This window comes from Triticum dicoccoides, chromosome 4A (assembly GCF_002162155.2).
Source record: "Triticum dicoccoides isolate Atlit2015 ecotype Zavitan chromosome 4A, WEW_v2.0, whole genome shotgun sequence".
Taxonomy (NCBI): Eukaryota; Viridiplantae; Streptophyta; class Magnoliopsida; order Poales; family Poaceae; genus Triticum; species Triticum dicoccoides.
In genome coordinates, this window is record NC_041386.1 from 445,169,296 (window position 1) to 445,178,900 (window position 9,605).

The window sequence follows — 9,605 nt, forward strand, 5'->3', positions numbered from 1 at the left end:
GGGATCTACGTGTGAAGCAGAGTACATTGTAACACCCTTGATGCGGCTATATCTCCCACGTGTCGAAGCACGACTTAGAGGCATAACCGCATTGAAAGCAATGTCGCAAGTGAGGTAATCTTCACACAACCCATGTAATACATAAGGGAAAGAGATACATAGTTGGCTTACAATCGCCACTTCACACAATTACATGAATAAAGCATTACATCATCCAAATACAATCAAGGTCCGACTACGGAACCAAAATAAGAGAAGACTACCCCAAATGCTACACAGATCCCCGATCGTCCCAACTGGGCTCCACTACTGATCAACTGAATAACGGAACAACATAACGAACACGATCTTCATCGAGCTCCTCCTTGAGCTTGGTTGCGTCACCTGCATGGTATCATCGGCACCTGCAAGCTGGTTATGGAAGTATCTGTGAGTCACGGGGACTCAGCAATTTCACACCCTCGCGATCAAGACTATTTAAGCTTATGGGTAAGGTAAAAGGTATGAGGTGGAGCTGCAGCAAGCGACTAGCATATATGGTGGCTAACATACGCAAATGAGAGCGAGAAGAGAAGGCAAAGCACGTTCGAGAAACTATGATCAAGAAGTGATCCTAGAACAACCTACGTCAAGCATTACTCCAACACCATGTTCACTTCCCGGACTTTGCCGGAAAGAGACCATCACGGTAACACACGCGGTTGATGTATTTTAATTAAGATCAACTTCAGGTTTTCTATAACCAGACATTAACAAATTCCCATCTGCCCATAAACGCGGGCACGGCTTTCAAAAGTTCAAATCACTGCAGGGGTGTCCCAACTTAGCCCATCACAAGCTCTCACGGTCAACGAAGGATATTCCTTCTCCCAAGACATTCCGATCAGACTCGGCATCCCGGTTACAAGACATCCTCGACAATGGTAAAACAAGACCCGCAAAACCACCTGAATGTGCCGACAAATCCTGATAGGAGATGCACATATCTCGTTCTCAGGGCACACCGGATTGTCCAAGGTTCCGGTAGACTAGCCCAAAGTTGCCCCTGGTGGCCACCGGCAGCTGACAGGTTGGACCAACACTCAGAGGAGCACTGGCCCGGGGGGGTTAAAATAATGATGACCCTCGGGAGCATGACTCCCAAGGGAAAAGAAAAGGCTAGGTGGCAAATGGTAAAACCAATGTTGGGCCTTATGGGAGGAGTTTTATTCAAGGCGAACTATCAAGGGGTTCCCATTATAACCCAACCGTGTAAGGAACGCAAAATCGGAGAACATAACACCGATATGACGAAAACTAGGGCGGCAAGAGTGGAACAAAACACCAGGCATAAGGCCGAGCCTTCCACCCTTTACCAAGTATATAGATGCATTTATATAAATAAGAGGTATAGTGATATCCCAACAAAATAACCATGTTCCAAACATGCAACAAGCTCCAATCTTCACATGCAACTAACAACGCTATAAGAGGGCCTGAGCAAAGCGGTAACATAGCCAAACAACGGTTTGCTAGGACAAGGTGGGTTAGAGGCTTGGTTTAACAATATGGGAGGCATGATAAGCAAGTGGTAGGTATCGCAGCATAGGGATAGCAAAAGAGCGAGCATCTAGGAAGCAAAGATAGAAGTGATTTCGAGGGTATGGTCATCTTGCCTGAGATCCGGAAAAGAAGAAGAACGAGTCCATGAGGAAGACAAACAGACAAAGTCGAACGAATCCTCACAACACGACGTTACCGGATTACCGAGAAGTACACCGAAGCAAACAACATAGTAAACAACCAACACATGAACATGGCATGATGCACAACCAAGTATGATGCATGTCCGGTTTAAAGAGGGCATGGCATGGCAAAGTGCACAAGCAATCCTACAAATTAAGTGGATATTGACGAAACACCACATTCAAGTTATTTAGTTCAATCTCGTTTATGTACCCAACAATATTAAATGTTGTTAAACATGGCAAGAGGGTGAAGCAAATGAAAACTACCTATCTAGGCAAGTTTAAATGAGGCCAGAACAACAAACAACAAGTCCGGAAACTCCTCATGTGCATATTTTGGTTATGGTACTGTTCTGCCCTAAACCATATTTTATAGTTGTTAAACATGCAAAGTGAGGCCACCATGTTAAACTAGGCAAAATTCTATCCCATTTACATATAAAGTTTATTAAAATCCGAGTTACGGTTATTTAGTTATGAAATAAAACGTTTTAACATGGCGTTAAGTGAAATAAACGCAAACAACAATTTAAACATGTTTAAACATGGATGAAAATGGCATATTATGAAACTAGATGAAAAACTAAGCATATTTCATATATAAAGTTTTTACAAAAGATGCATGGTTGGTGATTTATTAAATGCATGGACTCTAGGGGCTTTTCTGCAAAACTGACGTTCTCTGGGAAAAATAGGAAAACGTTCTATGTAAAAAAACATGATACGGGCCGGATCTGGTTGGCCCAACAGTAACCGGCGCTGGGGGAAAGCATCTCACCCCGCGGGCCTGGCCCATTAGATGGAGGCAGGCCGAGCCTTGGCGAGGCAAGAAGAGGCCCCGTGTGGCTACGTGGTTCTCCTCCACGCTGGCAGAGGAACAAGTCAACGCGCGCTGGAGTTGCTGCGGGCTCGAGGAAGAAGTAGAGGATGTCGCAAGAAAAAGGGGTCGATCCCCTGTGTCCGGTGCAGAAGCGAGCAGAGGCCGACGCCGACGGGGACCAAGGCGGCGCGGCTGATCCGGGTACGGGCGCGGCATCCAAGGCAGGACCCGCCGGATCCGCGGTGGGAGCTACAAGGTCATGGCACGGTGCTCCGGCGGCTGTCAAACAAACGGCGGTGGCGCTGGTTACACAAGAGAAGGGGGAAAACGAAGGAGAGGAGAAGGAGGGCTCGCAGGACGGGGCTCACCTATCCTCGGGGTGCCGGCGACCGTCGGGCAAGGCGGCGAAGGAGACGAGCTCGAGGCCCAAGTGGGCGTCCATGGCTAGGCGTCGGGTGCCTGTGAACGAGAGAGAGGCTCTGAGGCTCTATGGTGGCTGGCTGCTGCTGCCGGGGTGGGTTGCTGGTCGAGGTAGCCGGCCGGCGTGGAAGAACTCAGACGCCCATGGCATTCTCCCCTGGTTGGCCGCTGGTGCTGCTCCGGCAGGAAGCTGGAGGCGCACGGGAGGCTCGGGCGCGAGGTCACCTGTTCGGCTGCTGCGGCACGGGAACGAGGAGGCAAAGGGGATCGGGCGCGGCTACGCTGGTCTCCGGCGAGGAGTGATTTGGAGGCCTCGGGCACGAGGAAATCGGCGAGCGATGCGGGTTGGTTGGCTGCAGAAAACAAGGTGGAGTAGATTGGAAAGGATCCCGAGGGAGATGGAAGAGAGTGGCGGCGGCGGAGGATCCCTAGAAATTAGGGATTTGGTCTGCGGATAGACTAATATATATGGCGGGTAGGTTAGGCTAGGGGCTATCTCGTCCCTCCGATCGTAATTGGACGGACGGAAAAATATGTTAGGAAGTCCAAATAACAAAACGGAGACGTTTTGTAGATGTTTGGGGATGATTCGGACACAACGGTGACGACTGCTCGGTTCGGGTCCGGGACAACTTTTCGGACACGCGCAAAGGGGGTTGCGGGCTGACGAGAGAGGTTAGGTTGGACCTGGCGGTAGGTAGTGAGCTGTGTAGATGGTCTCGAGCTGAGAGAAGAGAAGAGAGGGAGGCTCGGCGACTGTTTTCGGAGACCGAAAACGTCCGACGTTAGACCGGCTATATTGCCGCTATAGTTAAATGTTCGGGCGTCAAACAAACTCCGAATGCGATGAAACTTGGCAGGCCGCCTACCTACACTATAATAAGACCGCACGCCAACTTTCAACCCATTCCGAGAACATTTTCCGGCCACTTATAAAATAATATTTCGGAGGTGCCGCGGGCGCGTGCAAGTGTGTCTGGGTCAGAACGGACAACGGACGGAACTGGGGGAACCCGGACGGATGCAAGTTTTGAAAACATGAAGATGCAATGCACATGATGACAAGACATGATGCAACACGCAAGCGAATGACATGGCAACGACAGCGAATAACTGGAAGACACCTGGCGCATCGGCCTCGGGGCGTCACAACACTCCACCACTACGAGAGGATCTCGTCCCGAGATCTAGGATGGCACCGGGGAGAAACGGAAGAGGAAGAGGTAAAATAAAGTTGCTTCTTTGATAAACGAGTGAAACCAAGACCCTTGAGAGGTTAAACGATTTCGAGAAAAGAATACAACGGAGATGAACAAAGTTGAAAACAATCCGTTAGAAAAGAGGAACAAGGGTCATTACTAGAACCTTGTAGGTTGAAAGGCATAAGAAAAGTGTTACAAAGGACAAGAAGTACATGCAAGTAGAAACGAGATGCAGAAGGAACGATAATGATCAATTACGACAACACTCCGGTTAAAACAAGATAGAGGAGGAAAAAGAATGATATAATTTGTACAGCACTCCGACTGCAAATGGAAGGAATTAACAAGAACTTGACAAGATGAGAGGATACTTGATGAAATCAACAACACGCTGCCTCCGGAACTATTGAAAAAATGGCACAAGGGGTAAGAAAGATTTCAGACAGCACTCCGGTTGAGTAAGGAGGTAAAACTTGATAAGATGAGAGAACTGGAATGAAAACACGACACTCCGGTTGAATGGATAAGCAAAGGAAAGAACATGATCTTCACAATACGAGATGATGAGTGAAGAGAGCATCATCACAATGCCTCCGAGAAAAATGAAAGAATGCAATGAAAAGAACGGAGAAGAAAACAACATGTTCTACCTCAAATGAATTTGAGAGAGCATCCTTAAAAAGAAGGGTTGAACGGAGTTGTTGGGAAATCAACAACGAAAAGAACAGGCTTGTTGAAGGCTTATGGAAAACATCTCAAAAACTTGAGGTGAAAACCTGCCACAAACGCAAACAATTGCTTGCTTGAGAGTGACGGAGAGATGAAAACAACTTTCATCACGAGAATAGGAGGAAAACTTGGATCATCGATAAACACCATAATTAGCAACATTCCTTAGGGAAGGTTTTAGGTGAAATATAACCCAAGATAACTCCAATGAAGAGATTGATGGATTTAAAATATCTCATTGTTGACAACATGTGAATCATGAAACATGAACTCAAATTATGAAGAATGACATAGCACCACCTCAAATGATACGGTAGAAAGAATTGCACTCCGGATTGCAATAAGAAGAATGCTTGATCTCCTTTGAAAAGAATCTCGATGAAAACTTCGAGAAGGAATTAAATCCTTTATGAACCATCATGTAGCGCCTCCATGAAGAACTCCGTTAAACAAAATGATGATAAAAAGAAAGAGAAGTTGAAAACACAAGGTGAGGCCTTGTACCGATTTTTGACGAATCTCCGTGGTGAAATAATTGAAAAAGGTTGGAACTCCGGGAAAAAATAAGATGAAACAATTGAAATCAGGAATTTGATGGGCCTCCGGAATAGGGAATTGAGTTCACTCGATGAAACAAGAATAAGAATTACATTATGCTTATCCTTCACCGATTAAATTGATGACAATCAACGGATTTGGCACACTACTTATTCTTGTAGAGAGGATTAATATAGATATTGCATAATTTTGAGAAGGTCTTCGATGATCCACCGGTAGGACGACATAACGGATGAATCGATAAGGAAAAGAAATCTTGAACGAACCACCGTAAGAATAGGAAGTGAACGAAGAAAAGATAAGGAAACACCGGGAAGAATTTAGCAAATGAACGAAGATGCTTGAGAGAATTTAGATACATGAGAACGAAGGGATCACGAACTGATTAGAGATCAGTTGAACGATGCACCGGTAAGATTGGAGAATGCTAACTGATAGCTGAGAATGAATAAACCTGAATTGATGGACTTCGGATAGCAAACTGAGAAAGACTCTTGAATTACTCCGGATGGGTGAAAAGAATATCTCACAATCGAAAATAATTATGAGAGGAGGGCAACAAGCTAGAATCACGAATCTTCGAGAGACGGATAAGATTGAGGAGAAACTTTTCTTTGGTCTTCAAAATCTGAGAATGACGACGAGAAACACCACCATGAATTGTTGAGATACTCCAGGAGAATGAAAAGCGAAGAGGTTGAGCCAACGATGAAAAGAATTAGAAAGATCTTGGAGAAACCATCTGACTGATGATGAATCATTCTTACGTCAAACTTCGAAAAAAATTGAGAATAACTCCGGGAAAATAAGAAGAGTCAGGTAAGGTCCTGGAAAAAGACCTGTGGGTTAGGGCTCACTCGAAATAAACACCATTGAATGATTTAAAAGAGAGATTGCACCGGTTGAATTAAATGGCTTGAATGATATAACATCCCCGAAAGAGCTTTAATGAATGTAGAGTGGAAACATGAATCTTCGAGATATCTTGAGCACTCCGGAACAATTGAATAGTGAGAAGTGGAATGATTATGAGGTGCACCGGCAAGAGAAGGTATTTGAAACAAGGAAAAGGGATATGATCAACACCAAAAGCTTGATTTGAATCCACCGGAGAAGAAAATAATGGAGAATGATCAACGAGTAGAACATCTTCAAGAGAACCACCGGGTAAGAACGTTGACGGAAAAGAATGGAGAGAATTCACATCAATAAGATGAATACTTGATTAAGATACATGAGTCCTTGAAGAAACAAGGGTGGGAGGGTGGGAAAACAAAGGCAAGCTTGGGGCGGAAGAAATGATTGCCGTTGAGAAGAACTGATAATTGATCTTGCGGATGTTGAAATGAACGAATCCACTTGAAGAGGAACACGCCGGTAGAAAAGAATTAACATGACAAACTCGATGGTCGAGAAGGATTAGTACTCCCATAGGAATATGAGAACACCGCTTAAGGAAAGGTATGGAATCAACATTTGACTTCGAAGCAACTCGAATACCACAACTCAAAACAAAATGAAGGATTGGCTTGCAAAATAAGCCAGAACAAACATACGATAGAGATTTCGTCCGAAGTTTTCGTGGTGGGGCCTACACGGGCTCGATCGTACAGCACCATCATGAAGGCAGTGCACATGACATACGAAGCGTCCCCGAGTCGGCATAGCCAAGGACTCTTTAAGACACAACAAGACAACTGTAAAACCAACCGTGGATAGGCGGACCACTAGACGTCGAACCCCAATTTCATATCATACATTTGTCGGAAAGATATCTTAAGAGCTACTTGAATTCCCACTTATAAACTCCCGAAATTTTCTGGTTATGCATTTTCATATCATACATTTTCCGGCCACTTATAAAATAATATTTTGGAGGTGCCGCGGGCGTGTGCAAGTGTGTCTGGGTCAGAACGGACAACGGATGGAACTGGGGGAACCCGGACGGATGCAAGTTTTGAAAACATGAAGATGCAATGCACATGATGACAAGACAAGATGCAACAGGCAAGCGAATGACATGGCAACGACAGCGAATAACTGGAAGACACCTGGCGCATCGGCCTCGGGGCGTCACATACATAGCTGCTTCTGAAGCAGCAAATGAAGGAGTCTGGATGAAGGAGTTCATATCCGATCTAGGTGTCATACCTAGTGCATCGGGTCTAATGAAAATCTTTTGTGACAATACTGGTGCAATTGCCTTGGCAAAGGAATCCAAATTTCACAAGAGAACCAAACACATCAAGAGACGCTTCAATTCCATCCGCGATCAAGTCCAGGTGGGAGACATAGAGATTTGCAAGATACATACGGATCTGAATGTTGCAGACCCGTTGACTAAGCCTCTCTCACAAGCAAAACATGATCAACACCAAGGCTCCATGGGTGTTAGAATCATTACTGTGTAATCTAGATTATTGACTCTAGTGCAAGTGGGAGACTGAAGGAAATATGCCCTAGAGGCAATAATAAAGTTATTATTTATTTCCTTATTTCATGATAAATGTTTATTATTCATGCTAGAATTGTATTAACCGGAAACATAATACATGTGTGAATACATAGACAAACAGAGTGTCACTAGTATGCCTCTAGTTGACTAGCTCGTTGATCAAAGATGGTTATGTTTCCTAACCATAGACATGAGTTGTCATTTGATAAATAGGATTACATCATTAGGAGAATGATGTGATTGACTTGACCCATTCCGTTAGCTTAGCACTTGATCATTTTAGTTTACTACTATTGCTTTCTTCATGACTTATACATGTTCCTATGACTATGAGATTATGCAACTCCCGATTACCGGAGGAACACTTTGTGTGCTACCAAACGTCACAACGTAACTGGGTGATTATAAAGGTGCTCTACAGGTGTCTCCGATGGTACTTGTTGAGTTGGCATAGATCAAGATTAGGAGTTGTCACTCCGATTGTCGAAGAGGTATCTCTGGGCCCTCTCGGTAATGCACATCACTATAAGCCTTGCACGCAATGCAACTAATGAGTTAGTCGCGGGATGATACATTACGGAAACGAGTAAAGAGACTTTCCGGTAAGGATATTGAACTAGGTATTGAGATACCGACGATTGAATCTCGGGCAAGTAACATACCGATGACAAAGGGAACAACGTATGTTGTTATGCGGTTTGACCGATAAAGATCTTCGTAGAATATGTAGGAGCCAACATGAACATCCAGGTTCCGCTATTGGTTATTGACTGGAGATGTGTCTCGAGCATGTCTACATAGTTCTCGAACCCGTAGGGTCCGCACGCTTAATGTTTGGTGACGATTGGTATTATGAGTTTATGTGATTTGATGTACCAAAGGTATTTCGGAGTCCCGGGTGAGATCAGGGACATGAAGAGGAGTCTTGAAACGGTCGAGACGTAAAGATCGATATATTGCATGACTATATTCAGACATCGGAAAGGTTCCGAGTGATTTGGGTATTTTTTGGAGTACCGGGGAGTTACGGGAATACGGGGAAGAAGTATTGGGTCTCATGGGCCAACTAGTGGAAGAGAGGAGGCAGGGCGCGCGACCTCCCTAGTCCAAACTGAATTGGACTAGGGGGCGGCCCCCTTTCCTCCCTCTCCTTCCTTCTCCCTCTCCTCCTTCCTTTCCTCCTCCTAGTAGGAGTAGGAAAGGGGTCCTACTCCTACTAGGAGGAGGACTTGTCCTCCTGGCGCGCCCTGCAAGGGCCGGCCGGCCTCCCCCCTTGCTCCTTTATATACGAGGGTAGGGGGACACCCTAGAACACACAAGTTGATTGTTCCAAGCCGTGTGCGGTGCCCCCTCCACCATAATCCACCTCGATCATATCATAGCGGTGCTTAGGCGAAGCCCTGCGTCGGTAACAACATCATCACCGTCATCACGCCGTCATGCTGACGGAACTCTCCCGTGAAGCTCTGCTGGATCGGAGTTCGTGGGACGTCATCGAGTTGAACGTGTGCTGAACTTGGAGGTGCCATGCGTTCGGTACTTGTATCGGTCGGATCATGAAGAAGTTCGACTACATCAACCGTGTTCTCATAACGCTTCCGCTTATGGTCTACGAGGGTACATGGACGATACTCTTCCCTCTCGTTGCTATGCATCACCATGATCTTGCGTGTGCGTAGGAATTTTTTTGAAAT

The 9,605-nt window shown here is 45.5% G+C and overlaps 1 long non-coding RNA gene across 1 annotated transcript; it reads right to left on the reverse strand.

Moving 5' to 3' along the window:
- Nucleotides 1-353: 353 nt before the first annotated feature.
- On the reverse strand, nucleotides 354-3,386 carry LOC119288951. Its single transcript, XR_005141370.1, has 3 exons — nucleotides 2,916-3,386; nucleotides 2,506-2,826; nucleotides 354-411 (listed from the first exon to the last, which is right to left on the reverse strand). It is a non-coding gene; the product is annotated as an uncharacterized LOC119288951 (long non-coding RNA).
- Nucleotides 3,387-9,605: the final 6,219 nt, after the last annotated feature.